Source organism: Herpailurus yagouaroundi, unplaced genomic scaffold (assembly GCF_014898765.1).
Source record: "Herpailurus yagouaroundi ecotype Mexico unplaced genomic scaffold, PumYag 159, whole genome shotgun sequence".
Classification (NCBI taxonomy): domain Eukaryota; kingdom Metazoa; phylum Chordata; class Mammalia; order Carnivora; family Felidae; genus Herpailurus; species Herpailurus yagouaroundi.
The window spans coordinates 35,200,125-35,215,542 of NW_024412400.1; the positions used below are offsets into that span (position 1 = coordinate 35,200,125).

Below are 15,418 nucleotides of genomic sequence, written 5' to 3' on the forward strand. Positions count from 1 at the left end.
GAGAGAGGGAGGCAAACCAAGAAAGGGATTCAACTATATAGAACAAACTGGTGGTTAGCAGAGGGGAGATTGGTGGGGGGATGGGGAAAATAGGTGATAGGGATTAAAGAGTGAACTTGTGGTGATGAAAAAACAAAGTAAAATAAAATGAAAAACAACAACAACCAGAACAAAAAACAAGAACAAAAAATAGTTTCTGTTTTACTCCAATGTTTGCTGAAGTATTTCCTATAAGCTACAAGCCAGAATTTGTGTTTTTAATAAAGAAAGTCTCAGAGCCTTGTAGAAAAAGTTACTTCAAAATACAGACTCTCAAAGAACTAACTCTTGGGTAGAGGCATCTGAGCTGAAATCTCTTAGGCAACTTTGAGACCATATCAGGAGACTAAGTCAGGATTTCCAGAACCCTTTTTAGTTGGGAAACAGATGGCTTCATGAGATTATGAATCCAGGATATGGAATGGAATAAGAATTAATTATATAAACTGAATGAACTGATGAGAAAAATTTTATTGTGGTTGTTTGGAATATTGCTGATGTTGGTTTTTTTATTAAAAAATTTTTGTTAATGTTTATTTTTGAGAGAGAGAGAGAGAGAGACAGAGTGCAAGTGGGGGAGGGGCAGAGAGAGAGAGGGAGACACAGAATCTGAAGCCGGTTCCAGGCTCCCAGCTGTCAGCACAGCGCCCGATGCAGGGCTCGAACCCACAAACTGTGAGATCATGACCTGAGCCAAAGTCGGATACTCAACCAACTGAGCTACCCAGGTGCCCCGCTGATGTTGTTTTAATGCACTATTTTCCAGATATATAAGGAAACCCTTTCTATTTCTTCCTATGCTCTAAGTAACCCATGGCAATTTGGTAGACTCTGCTCTCATAAACTATAATGAAACACTTAAAAGTGATATCTAATTCCATGAACTCCTACGATTCAGAAATTCTGAGTCTATTTTTCATGGCAATATAGTTATTTGCATAGGTTTAACAAGAATCTGTCTTCCTTTCTACCATAACCTAATTAAACAAATTTATCAAACAACCAAGGCCTTTCCAGAGTATCATGGTTGAGAACAATGCTCTTTCAATGAGGCATGACAAGCCACTGCTAAGGAACAAAGTTTGGTTGTACTTACGGAACCATCGCTTACTATGACCTCCCAGGAAAACTGGCCTAAGTGCCTGGTTTACAGGGTTCAGCCTCACAATTTGTAAGGAAGGTCACTTTCTGGCAGGCCAGAAAACGTAAGTCATTTTGTGGGCCTCGAGAAAAGTAAAATTCATCTACATTTGCAATTAAAACTTGTTAGAGTTTCTTAGGCTCATTTTTTTAGTCAGGGGAGAGCAAATAGACATTTTTAAAAGTCCAATTTGAGAATCCTTATGAAAACTTTCAGATGGAAGTTAATAATTTTATAAATGTTCAATATTGTGTTACTCCAGATCCCACAAAACAAATTTAAAGAAACCTATCTTAACACTCTTACTGCACCTCTGCACATAATCAGGCCAAAGATTTGGATAACAGTCTTATTTTGTGATCAGGAATAATCTTTCTTGAGCTTATTATGATGACAAATTGGGGAGACTGTCAGGGAAAACCGTAGAAGACTTGAAACAGGCAAAATAATGTTAGAGGGTATCCTGTCTAGCCTACCCATGCAGGTGATCTTCGGTTGTCTTTGACTAGGCTCTTTTCTTTTTTATTTAAGCTTATTTATTTTTTAGAGGGGTGGGGAAGGCAGAGAGAGATGGGGACAGAGGATACAAAGCAGCCTCTGTGCTAACAGCAGAGGGCCTGATGTGGGGTTCAAACTTAGGAACTGTGAGATCATGACCTGAGCCGAAGTAGGACACTTAACCGACTGAGCCGCCCAGGTACCCCTTAAGTTTTAATTTTAATTCCAGTTGGTTAACACACAGTGTAATTTTAGTTTTAGATGTACAATATAGTGAGTCAAAAATTCCATACATCAGTCAGTACTCATCATGATAAGTGTACTCATTAATCCCTGTGACTTCTCCTCTTGTAACCATCAGTTTGTTCTCTATAGTCAAGGGTGTGTTTCTTGGCTTCTCTCTCTCTCTCTCTCTCTCATTTTCCCTTTGTTCATTTGTTTTGTTTCTTAAATCCCACATATGGTGTTTGTCTTTCTCTAACTTATTTCATTCAGCATCATATTCCCTAGCTCCATCCATGTCATTGCAAATGGCGAGCTTTCATTTTTTCTTAAAGCTGAATAATATTCCATGGTGTATCTATACCACCTTTTCTTTATCCAGTCATCTATCGAAGTGTACTTGGGCTGCTTCCACGGTTTGGCTATTGTAAATAATGCTGCTATAAACATAGGGGTGTGTACATTTTGAATTAGTGTTTTTGTAATTTGGGGGTAAATACCCAGTAGTGCAATTGCTGGATCATAGGGTAGTTCTATTGTTAACTTTTTGAGGAACCTCCATACTGTCTTCCACAGTGGCCACACCAGTTTGCATTCCCACCAATAGTGCATTAGGGTCCCTTTTTCCCTACATCCTCACCAACACCTGTTGTTTCTTGTATTGATGATTCTAGGTGTGAAGTGATATTTCACTGTAATTTTGATTTTCATTTCCTGATGATAAGTGATGTTGAGCATCTTTTCATGTGTCGGTTGATCATCTGGATGTCTTCTTTGGAGAAATGTCTGTTTTTGTCTTCTGCCCATTTTTAAATTGGATTATTTGTTTTTTAGGTGTTGAGTTTTATAAGTTCTTTATGCATTTTGGATAAGAACCCTTTATTGGATATGTCACTTGCAAATATCTTCTCCCAATCCATCAGTTGTCTTTTAGTTTTGTTGATTGTTTCTGACTAGGCTGTTTTCCAACTCTGTGAGATAGAAGTTAACTTGTAGAACTGATAATAATACAACTATTTCCAGTCTATAGCTATGCAAATAATGTCTAGTCTTGACAATGCAAGTAGATTTTGTTAGGTAGGGGGTATAAGTCTCTAAGTCAAATCCTCCTTGTAAGGATATTAATGTAATATCTTAGTGGCTCTTTCATTAATTAATAAATTAAATAAAATCTTTGCCAAGTATTTATTTCATATTTGCATGAAGTTCATGATTAATCATCTTTAAAAATTGTCCTTTAACATTTTTATTGTCATTGTAATGAAATTTTGGGAGAGAGCAGTGATAAATTCATGTATTTAATCCACTTATTTATTTATTTACTTATTTAGTATTATTTTCTTAATGTTTATTTATTTTTGAGAGAGAGAGACAGACAGAGCATGAGCAGGGGAGGGCAGAGAGAGAGGGAGACACAGAATCCAAAGCAGGCTCCAGGCTCTGGGCTATTAGCACAGAGCCTGACATGGGGCTTGAACTCAGGAGTCATGAGATCATAACCTGAGCAAAGTGGGATGCTTAATTGACTGAGCCACCCAGGCACCCCTAATCCACATTTTTAAACTGAAAGTTCTGTGCAGAAATTTTAATTTATAGGTACTTCAAGTTATCAAACTTTTCCTTCATTGGCTCTAAGGCTTATGTCATAGAAAGGTCTTCCCCACCCCAAGATGAATTTTAAAAAGAAAAAGAAAACCTCATGTAATTATTTCTAGAACCTTTACGCTTTCGTTTTTAAGCCTATAAACTTTTTGATTTAGCTTAATTATTTTCACAAATGTGTCATTGATTGTCCCAGCACCATTTCAAATAGTTTCCCCACTAATTTAAAATTCCATTTTGCTATGAAAATGTGAAAATGAGGGCTCCTGGGTGGCTCAGTTGGTTAAATGTCAGACTCTTGATTTCAGCTCAGGTCATGATCTCATGGTTCGTGAGTTTGAGCTCCACATCTGGTTCTGCGCTGACAACGTGGAACCTGTTTGGGATTCTCTCTCTCTCCGTCTCTCTCTCTGCCCCTCCCCAGCTTGTGTGCTTGCACACACTCTCTCTCTAAATAAATAAACATAAAAAAAGAAGGAAAGTGGGAAAATGTTCACATTCAATGTACATAGTAACTTAGGAAGAATGGACATCTTTATAATGCTGAGTTCTCCTATACAAGAACAGGGTAGAGGTTTCCGTTAATCCAAATATTATCTTATGTTAAGACTAAGTTTAAAGTTTTTGTCTATATAACCTTCATATTTTTGTTAGTTATTTCTAAATATTTTGTCTGTCATGGTTATTAGAAATAGAATATTTTCTCACATTATATTTTCTAGTTGTTGTTTGTATATAAGAAAGCTACTGACTTGGGCATCAATTTTGTGCCTAGTTACCTTTTTGAATCCTCTTATTATCTGTAATAGTTTTTTACTTGATTTACTTATATTCTTGTATTTTCAAGTATACAATCATATCATCTACAAATAATGTTAGTTTTGCTTCCTTGTTTCCAATTTTTATACTTTTATTTATTTTATTATTTTATTATTTGTACTTTTGGATCGTTGGCAATGGCTAATCCTCACAGAAAAATATTAATGGTTATCTATGTCTTATTCTTGATTTTAGTAGAAATATTTTTAATGTCTTGTCAATAATTGATTAGTTTTTAGTCTAATATGTCTTGTTAAGAAGTCAGCCACCCAAGTCTATTTTGCTGAACCTTTATTTATTTATTTTATTTTTTTACATTTATTTATTTTTGAGAGACAGAGACAGAGAACAAGTCAGGGAGGGGCAGAGAGAGAGGGAGACACAGAATCCGAAGCAGGGTCCAGGCTCTGAGGTGTCAGCACAGAGCCCGAGGTAGGGCTCGAATCCACAAACAGTGAGATCATGACCTGAGCCGAAGTCAGACGCTTAACCAACTGAGCCACCCAGGTGCCCCTACTGAGCCTTTATTTTTAAGTTAGCATCAGAAATGTAGGATACAATGAAATATATAACATCATTTTCATAAATTAAGAATATAGTGCCAGAAAACAATGCACATGTTGCAAAAATATGTTAACAGTAAACTTATTAAAATGGTCGCTTACGGAGGAAAGGGAATGAGAATACAAAGATAGAAAGGAAAACTATATTCATCTCAAAAACCTAACCTGATGAAACCTTGAAAGAAAAAAAGTACAAGTTTTGTTCTTTTTAGTATTTAATAAAATTTGCCTGTGAAATCATCTGGGCCTACTGCTTTTATGAGAAAGGGTGGTTCTTTGACAGCTTCCTTAATTTCAATAAAAGTCATTGATCTCTCTAGATTTCAGTCTGTTCTGCGATAAGTTTTGCTTTTTTACATTTTACTTAAAAATCTTTCATTTCTTGAAGAAATAATCATACTTTTATTTCCTCTGTGTCACTAGCTATTTCCTCATTCTAATTTTAATTTTATATACTTATGAATTCTTGATTTCATTAGCTGGTGGTGTCTCTATTTTATTTCTAAAGATCCAACACTTTTAATTATTTATTTAAAACTTATTAATTTATTATTGAAGTGGGGAGGGGCAGGGGAAGAAGGAGAGAGAGAATCCCAAGCAGGCTCCACACTCTGCTCAGGGCCCAACTATCATGAGATCATGAACAGAGCTGAAATCAAGAGTCACAGGCTCAGCTAACTCAGCTACCCAAGTGCCCTACAACCCTTTATTTATTAAAAAAAATTTTTTAATGTTTATTTATTTTTGAGAGAGAGACAGAGTGCGAGCGGGGGAGGGGCAGAGAGCGAGGGAGACACAGAATCCGAAACAGGCTCCAGGCTCTGAACTGTCAGCACAGAGCCCCACACGGGGCTTGAACCCACGAACCACGAGATAATGACCTGAGCTGATGTCGGATACTTAAGCAACTGAGCCACCCAGGTGCCCCTCCAACCCTTTATTTTTAAAGATTTGTTCTATTTACCTATTTTCAATGGCAAAAATATGTTTTTGCTTTGTCAGTTCCTTCTTCCTATTATTTTATACTAATTTTGCTATTCTTTTTCTAACACTTAAATTCGTAATTGCTTCCAAACCTTGTTCAATAATAGTAATCATAATTTATATATTAATTATATTAATTTATTAATTACTTAAGTATATGAGCATTTTCTTATATTTTAAATCATATCCCTTAGGATTTTGTATGTAGTGTTATTAAAAATATTTTTTCTAATTGTGATATAATTATAGACTCACGAGTTGCAAAAATAGTACAGAGAGGTCCTGAGTACCCGTCACCTAGCTTCTCCCACTGGTGACATCTCCTACAACCATAGAGCATTATCAAAATGGGAAATTTGTTGTCACAATACATACGATTGACTACAAATTTTATTCGGATTTCACCCTCTCGTTTTGTATGTCTGTGTGTATACTTCCGTGATATTTAATCACATGTATAGATTCATACAACCATTATAACAGTCAAGATATGGACTGTTCTATCTCCACAAAAATACTCTCTTATGTTGTCCCTTTATAGCCACATCCTCCTGCCCCTTCCTAACCCCTAGCAACCACTGATGTGTCCCCCGTCTTAACAATTTTGTCATTTAGATAATGCCATATAAATGGAACCATATAATATGCAACTTTTGAGACTGGGCTTTTTCGCTTTGCTTAATGCGCTAAGATCCATCCAATTATTTAAAGTATGAACAGTTTTTTTGCTTTTGTTGCTGACTAGCATTCCGTTAACCCTTCATCTGTTGAAGGTCATTGGGATTTTTTTTAGTCTTTGGCTATTAGAAATAAGCAGCTATGAACATTCACGTACAGGTTTTTGTGTGACTATAATGTTCCATTTCTCTGGAAAAACACCCAGGAGGGTGATTACTGGTTGTATGACAAGTGTATGTTTAATTTTTTAAGAAACTGCCAGACTCATTTCCAGAGTGGCTCTACCATTTTATATTTCCACCAAAAATGTACAAGTGATCTAGTATCTCTGGAGGGTTGCCCATACTTGGCATTATCAGATTTTTAATTTTAGCCATTCTAACAAGCATAATAGCATACTTTTTGAACAGATACTACTATGATTAAAATTGCATTTTCCCAGTGGCTAGTGATCCTGAACATCTTTTAATGTGTTTGCCACCCTTATGTCATCATTGGTAAAGTGTCTATTCAAGTTTTTCACTCATTTTCTAGATAAGACTGTTGCCTTACATTGAATGTAGAAAGTCCTTTCCGTATTTTGTATGAGTCCCTTGCTGGGATATAGGATTTGCAAATGTTTTCTACATTTATATTATCATCATTGTCTAACCATGTTGCCACTTCAGTTTTGATTTACTGTTTGCTCAAGAAATATTTTTAAGAGAGTTCATGCACCACAAAAAGAATGGAATTTATAATGATACAATGTCAGTCAGGAGAGCAGTCATGCGGTCATCCGGGGCTGATAGGGAAGGTGTCTTGCTTCAATAGGGCCTTTAGCTGAGTCTTCAAGAATAGGTAGGGCTTGGGGGAAAATAATCTGTAGTGATTGCAGCAACCTTGAGGGTTATCAATTAGGGACTATAAAATGGTGAGAGGCCCAAAGTACACAATAGCAGAAATTTTCTGAAGACATACTCGGGCATTATCTTGATATCCTAGATTAGGTGTTGCAATGGCCACCTCATCGGAGGAGCAGCACCCTCTCAGAGGTGGCCTCTTCTGTAGGCCAAAGGTCTCTTACCCATTGCTGCGTGGCAGGAAGATTTCTTTACGTTGGTTGGAGGTCTCCTTTGAAGGCCCATAAATGAAAGCATGGTCAGGGCTGGGCTGATAACCATGGTGTGTGAAGTTCAGAGTAGTAATTACCTTACTTGCACAGCCCAGTAACTCAGAGAACATAGTGCAAAGTGAGGAGGGAAAGGAGAACGGCATGAGACCAGGTCCTACCCGGCTGGAGAAAGTCTGATAGAGGCCACATGGTCATCATAGAAGAACGAGCTCCTGGAATGTGCAACCTGATTTGACCTCTCACTTCCAACATCACAACAGCACCAAACCAATCGAAATTGAGCAGAATTAGTTAGGTAATAGTCAGTCAAGAAGGCTTTTTGGAGGACGGACTTGGAGAAGTTCGTAAGAATTTGCTAGAACGGGAAGAACTAGGCACTTTTTTTTTTTTCAATGAGAACAGGGAGAACAATAGTGTAGTGCAGTGTAGTCACTGTTGACTTCAGGAGACAAGCCTGGCTCAACCAGAAAGGGTGTGTTCAGGACTTCAGGGGAGTGGGGGACTTCTTAAGGAGGACTTGAACACCAAAATGAGGAGGGCAGATGCCACAGGACAGGAATGAAGGTACTCCTCATGGGCTCAGGAAGTTCCCCACATTCTCCCCCACCACTTGTCATGGTGTCTGAGATGTCAAGGAGGGCCTAGGGTGACTTCTTCAGGTTAAGGCATTGTTGCCTCCAGATTCTTCATTTAGGGGTGAACAGTCTGAAGATATTTCTTCCCTCTGGTATTCCTCCCATACAATGGACCAGCCTAAGTTGCTTCACCTGGTGCTGCATCTCTTTGCCTACTAGAAAATTCCCCCCTCTTATCTCTCCAAATATCCAGCCAGCTTGCTCAGTCCACACTTGCCAGGGAGTCTTTCTCGAGTCCTGCCCTGCACACTGTTCTCAATATGCCAACAAGCTCTTATAGCACTGGACGTCTGAGGCACTCATTTGGCCCCTGGCCCCGGTGTAACACTTACGTATGAATGGCCCAGCCATGGCCCTGGCCCTGCTCAGGTGATCAGTAGACATTTATGAAGCAATGAAAGATAATAAGGGCACGTCTTAATCCAGTAAGGCCATTTTAAATCTGTTATCTGATATTGTCTCCCCTATTAATAGTTAATATCATTATCATGGGTAGGTTTGTTTTTGTTTTTGCTTAAAACAACAGAAATTTATTCTCCCACTTCAGGCAGCCAGGATTCCAAAATCCAGATATTGACAGGGTGGGTTCCTTCTGGAGGCTTGAGCAAGAATCTGTTCAGTTCCTCTCTCTTAGATTCTAGTAGTTACTGGCAATTCTTGGCATTTTTTTGGCTTATAAACACAACAGTCCAAATTTTGCCTCCATATTCAAACCACCTTCTTTTGTGTGTGCCCTTTTCTATCTCCTATAAGGACAGTCTCGTTGGATTTACTATGATCTTAATCTTGATTCTACCTTAATCACATCTCCATGGAACTTAAGTAATTTAAATTAATAACACAGCCACCCTCTTTTTCTGTCTTCTAATTCACGACCCCTCTAAGGTTCAAAAAGACAATCTGATGCTCATTAGCTATTTCCTCCCTATCTTCTAGCTCATTGGCATCTAGACTCTGAACAGTTACCTCATGGAAGGGTCACAGTCTTTGGCATCTCAAAGACCCAGGTGCCAATCTCAGTGCTTCCTCTTGGTTCTGCTTTTAAAGGCCTACAGAGAAGAAAGGAGGTCTTGCCATGGGCTGATACATCATACTCATGGGGCACAGCACTTCTTCATGGTTCCCCACTGAGATACTGGCAGTCCGCACAGGGGCCACCTTGATTATGTGTCTGAGAGCTCCCATATTGGTTATTTACTGCTGGGTAACAAATTACTCCTTAACTTAGTGGCTTTAAGCAACATAAACTTCTATTGTCTCATAGTTTCTATGGGTCAGGAGTTTGAGAGTGGCCTAGTTGGACTGAAGGACCTGCTTTCAAAGGTGGCTCACTCCTTCGGATTCTGTGTCTCCCTCTCTCTCTGACCCTCCCCCGTTCATGCTGTCTCTCCCTGTCTCAAAAATAAATAAACGTTAAAAAAAATTAAAAAAAAAAAAGGTGGCTCACTGGCTGCTGGTGGGAGGCTTCAGTTGCTTTCCATGTGGGCCTCTCCACAGGGCTACTCAAGTGTCCTTGTGACATAGCGCCTGGTTCCCCTCAGATCAAGTAGTCTGAGAGAGAAACCAAGGAGGCAGTTGTACGTACCCTTGTATGACCTACCTTCAGAAGTCACATACCCTCACTTCTGCTACCAGTCCACATTCAAGGGGAGGGAAATTAGGCTTTGGAAGGCAGGCATATCAAAGGATTTTCCAGATGATTTAAAAACCACCACAGCTCTCTTTTCTACTAGGTCTCCATCCTTCTTCTCTGTCTTCATCTACGTGGTCTTATTACTACACTTGTTCCCCTACTCCTCACCCTTACTCCCAGAGTCCAGGATCTCTGCCAGAGTGGGATGTGTGTGTGTGTGTGTGTGTGTGTGTGTGTGTGTGTGTCTCATACTAGTTAGGGAAAACAAAGGATTTAATTGGCTGATAAGTAAAAAGCCCAGGGTTAGGACTGACGTCAGGCAGGGCATCTCTTCATCTCTTGCCTCTGCTTTCCTCCATGAGCCTTCATTTCAGTAAGACTCCCTCCATGTGATGGCTTTCAGCAGCTCCAGGCTGACATTCTACCCCTTTAGTATTCCCAAAGGATAGACAGCATCTCTTTCCAGTATCTTAAATGAAAACCCCAAGATTATGTATTTGTGTCAGGTCTAGTGACTTTGAGTTTGATTGGCCAGGCCTGTGTTGTATGGCAACCCTGGAACTGACTGGGGACAAGGGAGGCAAGAACTGTCTGAAGTACATGGACTGAGTGTTATTATCAGAAGAAAGGGGACCGGACTTGGAACAAGTACACTGGCAGCAATCTGCGACACTGATGGTGAGCACTGAAGGAGACAAAGTATGTAAACTGTCTGGCGCTTGATGGAAATTTTTTCTGGATTCTTCTATTTTTCCCTTTCTCTGTATTTAATCATCTGATAAGTCCCACAGATTTTCCTTTAGCATTGCTGGTTGCCACGGCCCCGCCTCCTCCAAAGCACTGCTTTGCTATGGCCTCTCACTGCTGCTCTCCTGGACTAGGCTGGAGACACCCCTCCAACTCTCTCAGAGCACAGAACCTGAATCTGGCTCTGGAAGATCCATCATCTGCACACACCTTCCAATATCCCCTTGGCTACAGAAGAGCACGCGGATAGTTTGTAGCAGAGGAAGATGGCTGCCGGTGGGTGGTAGAGCTAGGTAGATGGGATGGAGTGGAGATGCACGGTAGCTATGGAACTGGCTCCCACGGTTCCCGGTGCAGCCCTGGAGACCACAGCATCTAAGAGCTGTGGGAGACCAGATGGCCAGAGTGTACTAGAGCTTCTCAGCCTCCACATTCAAGCAGCCCCATCCTCCATTTTCCCCAGAGGAGAAACGATGGCTTTCCATTCTTTGATTTAAAATGGAAAGTGCCCGGCTAACCTTGCCAGGGGGCTCCTCAAGATGTCAACTCTGTAAGAGTAGTCATAGTTAAGCCAGATGGAGTTTGATTTTGTGCAGGATCGTTTGTTTAAATTTTTATACTAGTTTTTTTTTTGTTGTTGAAGTTTTAAATCATGGAGTATTTCAAGTATCTACAGAAGCAGAAAGGATAGCTGAAGAAATTCCATGTGCCCAGCACCCTCAGCATTTATCAGGTTGTGGCTAGTCTTATTTTGTCTCCATTCCTACTATTCCTCACCTTTCCAATTATCTTGAAGCTAAACCCAGATATTATGCCCTTTCTCCATAAATATTTCAGTGTGTATCTTTAAAAGATAAGAACTCTTAAAATACATTACCATAATGCCATAATACTAAAAGTTTAATAGCATTTCTGGCACTATCACATGTCGTCAGTGTGCAAATTTCCCTAGTTATCTCATAGTTTAGTTATCTCTAGTTTCTGTTTGTTCTAGAGTATTTTATTTTCACAATTTATTTATTTGAATTAGGATTCAAATAAAGGCCATATAGTATAATTAGCTGATATGTCTCCTGAGTTTATTTTAGACTATAGGTTCCCTCTGTATGCCTTTTTTGTTCCTTGCAATTCATTTGCTGAGGAATCCAGGTTGTTTATCCTGCCGTTTCTTATAGTCTGGGTTTTGCTGATCACACCCCTCAAATGTCTAACATGTCCCTCCGCCCCTACATTTCCTGTAAATATGTAGTTGGATCCAGAGACTTGACCAGATTCTATGTGGATCTTTTGGTGAGGCCACTTGGTAGGTGGATTGTGTAAGAAGCACAGAGACGTTGTTGCCTCTCTGTTTTGTGTCCACTACTTAGTACCTGTGACACTGGACCCTGGGAACCAGAAGTCTGCCACTGGTGTCACCCCAAGCCAATTCCTCCACTGGTCCCATTTCAAAAAACGGAATTTGCATTATCCATCTTTCTCACCTAGTTCCCTTTCCAGATCTCTTTACTTGGTGTGACTGAGGGAATCTTGGTCTCATACCTGGAACCTGCATGCAAAGGAGGCTGGGGAAGCTATTTCTTTCTTTGATGAATACCTGAGAGAGATTGAATCCCCAAAGAAGGGATTCCCTAAATACGGGAGACTTGTTCATAAGATGGCAAACCACAGATATGATGAATGTGCGCGAGGGCATCTAAGACCATGGTAAGACTGAGAGCTAAGTGGTAGGAGTTCAAACAGGACCTCCACTGGGGTATGTGGTTTTGGGGGAAGGGACCCATTGGGCTTAGACCTCGTATTCATGAAGGGCTTTTCAACTTTTGACATTATTGCCAAGTGGTTACAGAGAGACAGTAATGGGACAGAATAGAGTTCCTTCTCTACCTTTATTTTTTATTTTTTTTAAATATGAAATTTATTGTCAAATTGCTTTCCATACAACACCCAGTGCTCATCCCAACAGGTGCCCTCCTCAATATCCATCTACCTTTAAACCTGTACACCATGCTTGGACCAGACTATCCCAGGTACACTCTGAATTCAGAAATTTTGTAAATGCTAAAATTATCCTGGAACTAGCACTACATAAGTATACTGTATTTTTGTGTACTAACCTATTTGTTACCTGCAGCCATTTAAAACAAACCACAACTTCTGTTAATTCAGATCTGCTATTTCTTTGTTAGAGGCATCTTAAGAAGTGGCCAGGATCATCTTAAAGAAGATCAGTACTCAAAGAAGGGGGGATTTTGTGGGTTGTGGAGGGGGGAGAGGAGGGCCCCAAACTTTACCTCTGAACGATTGGTAGGGTTTTGATTATTGTAAAAGAATGGGGCATATCATCATGAGTGTGTCCCTCCTGGAGTGAATCAAGTCCCTTTTCCCAGAGGGACACTTATCCCTTTCCTTGTCCCCACTATCCCTGAGAGGAAAGCCACTTCTGTGACTTGGGTGATTAGCATGTCCCTACCACCTACCCTGACTCAGTCCTGCAGGTCCCCAGCTCAGGGTGGGGTGTGGGGTTGGGGCCGCACTGGTGAAGTCCCTGAGAACTGAGATTAGGAAAGACTCAGCTCTGCAGATGGAGGCAGGCTGGGGGGACTATTCCGGTCAGCGTGGGCGTGGGTAAGGGACATGTGGGGGAATTAAGCAGAGTTTAATTGCAGGGCAGTGTTGAGCTGTTTCATTTGCACCTGAAAAGAACAATAATGCTGTCCTAATTAATTGAGACAGAAGTTACAAATCAGGGCTTCCAGAGAGGTCCTTGGGGTCCACCTTGTCAGGATGTTCTTGCAGGAGGGTTTTGGAGGCTGCCCAAAGAATGACATTTCAGGGGCTTTGGGGGTTTAGGGTCTGAAGTCCGTCCACCTGCCAGCCCTAGGATGACAGGTCACTGTGTCTGTGCATCGCAGACTCTGGGTTCTCAATCGGTATCATGTGTGTGAGAGAGAGAGCGACAGAGAGACAGAGAAAGAGAACCTGCACTTGGGTTTGCACCCCCAAAACATCAGAGAGGCTCTGCTCTACCTCCTCCTTCTGCCACTGAGAGGTCTGGGGCTTCCTGCCCTAGCTGAGCCACGCTTCCGGATTTCTGTTAAATGGTTCCCTGTGTCCCCTGAACTTCAACTCCTTCTGTTTTTCCGTCACCCACACTGTGTCAGCAATGAAGTCATGTTGATTCCACTCCTCGGATGCCAATCAGATCTCTGTTTTTGTTTTTGTTTGTTTAACCCACATATAAATTGGCTTGTTATATGCCAGGCACTGTTCAAATCTCTTTGTAAAAATAATACATACAGTAATCCTCCTTACCCGTGGAGGATATGTTCCAAGACCCCAAGTGGATGCCTGAAACCACAGATAGTACTGAACCCTATATATATATATATAATGCGTTTTCCTAGACGTACAATACCTAGGACAAAGTTTAATTTATAAATTGGGCACAGGACATTAACAATAAATAATAAAATAGAACAATTTATAGCAACATACTGTAATAAAAGTTATGTGAATGTGATCTCTCCAAATATTGTATTAGACTGTACTCACCTTTCGTCATGATGTGAGATGATAAAAAGCCTACCTGAGACCTGGCGCGAGGACACTGGCACAGGCACCCTGAAGTCGCGATAGGCTACTATTGACCTTCTGCAGATTCGTCAGGAGGAAGAATCTTTTGCTTCCGGGGAGGGGGTAACTGAAACCTCAGCAAGTGAAACTACGGATAAGGGGGGACTACTGTATCTCTTCTAAGTAAGCTCATTAGATGGATTAGATTCATTCAAGCCTCACAAAAAGTCCATGGCAAAAGGTCAGCTCTGATTTGCAGAGGAGTAAACTGGGGCACAGAGAGGCTGTACAATTTGCCTTAACCTCACAGAGCTGGGGAGTAGCACCGATGGGAACTGAACCGAGGCCGCGTGGTTCTGGAGCTTGGGAGCTCAGTCAGTCACCCCCACCGTCCCTCCTCCGGGAGGGCCTAGGCTCGGCCTCAGCGTTTCCTGCTTGAGTTCCTGCATGTGGCAAGCCTACGTTTTGAAAATGTGAAGTTATGTAATACAAACGCGTTAATAAGGTATGTTAGTGTAGAGCGTGTTTTGAAATATTGTAACCCTCCAGCTTGAAAAATGTGGAAAAAAAATAACCTTTTCAAGTTGGCTGGCCCATGGAATTGCAAGATGTAGTGAGGCTATTTCCATAGCTCAGTGGCACCAGGTGAGCTGGTAAATAGATAACCTCCATCCTTTGTCAGTCCCGTGGGGCTCTCAGTGTTGCTGACGTGCCTTGGAAATTGAGCAAACGAATCCGTTGCTAGCGCCCCGTTCTGTGAACAGGCACCGTTGTTAGAGCTGAGAGTCGTTTTCATATCCTCTAACAATGGCATCTGAGTGTCAGTTCAGTGGCAAAGCTTGCAATAGCGTTCCAAAAATGGAACGGACGTCAATAGCTTCGCACTGGAGGTGAGAGGTGCTAAAATGCCACAAAGAAAGCTGAATAAGCTCCGTGATGCTCGCCGCTGCCCACTTAGAAGCGAGCCCTCTGCAAAATAGTGGAGTTGGTGCCGAGGAGAGGAAAGGCTGCGCTGAAGCCCAAAGATTGCTTCTCGGGTTACAGATCTATGCACAGTAAGGAACCCTCCCACTTTACATATACTTCTTTGGGAAGATTAGTCTTCTATGATGTGAATTTTGAATTAAAGGTGATGGCCCTGCGCTCAGCTCCAACTCGTATTTTTCATTC

The 15,418-nt window shown here is 40.9% G+C and overlaps 1 protein-coding gene across 2 annotated transcripts in view; it reads right to left on the minus strand.

The window, feature by feature from the left end:
- Positions 1-14,575, minus strand: part of RBP2 (retinol binding protein 2) — a 67,293-nt gene extending 52,718 nt beyond the window's left edge. The window contains exons 1-2 of one of the 2 annotated variants that reach the window (XM_040480326.1): positions 14,228-14,575; positions 9,262-9,344 (exon numbers count right to left, since the gene is read on the minus strand). The gene's annotated coding sequence lies outside the window, so the exon portion shown is untranslated. The remainder of the gene's footprint in view (positions 1-9,261; positions 9,345-14,227) is intronic. The other variant, XM_040480324.1, reaches the window with a different exon arrangement.
- Between the last annotated feature and the right edge of the window lie 843 nt (positions 14,576-15,418).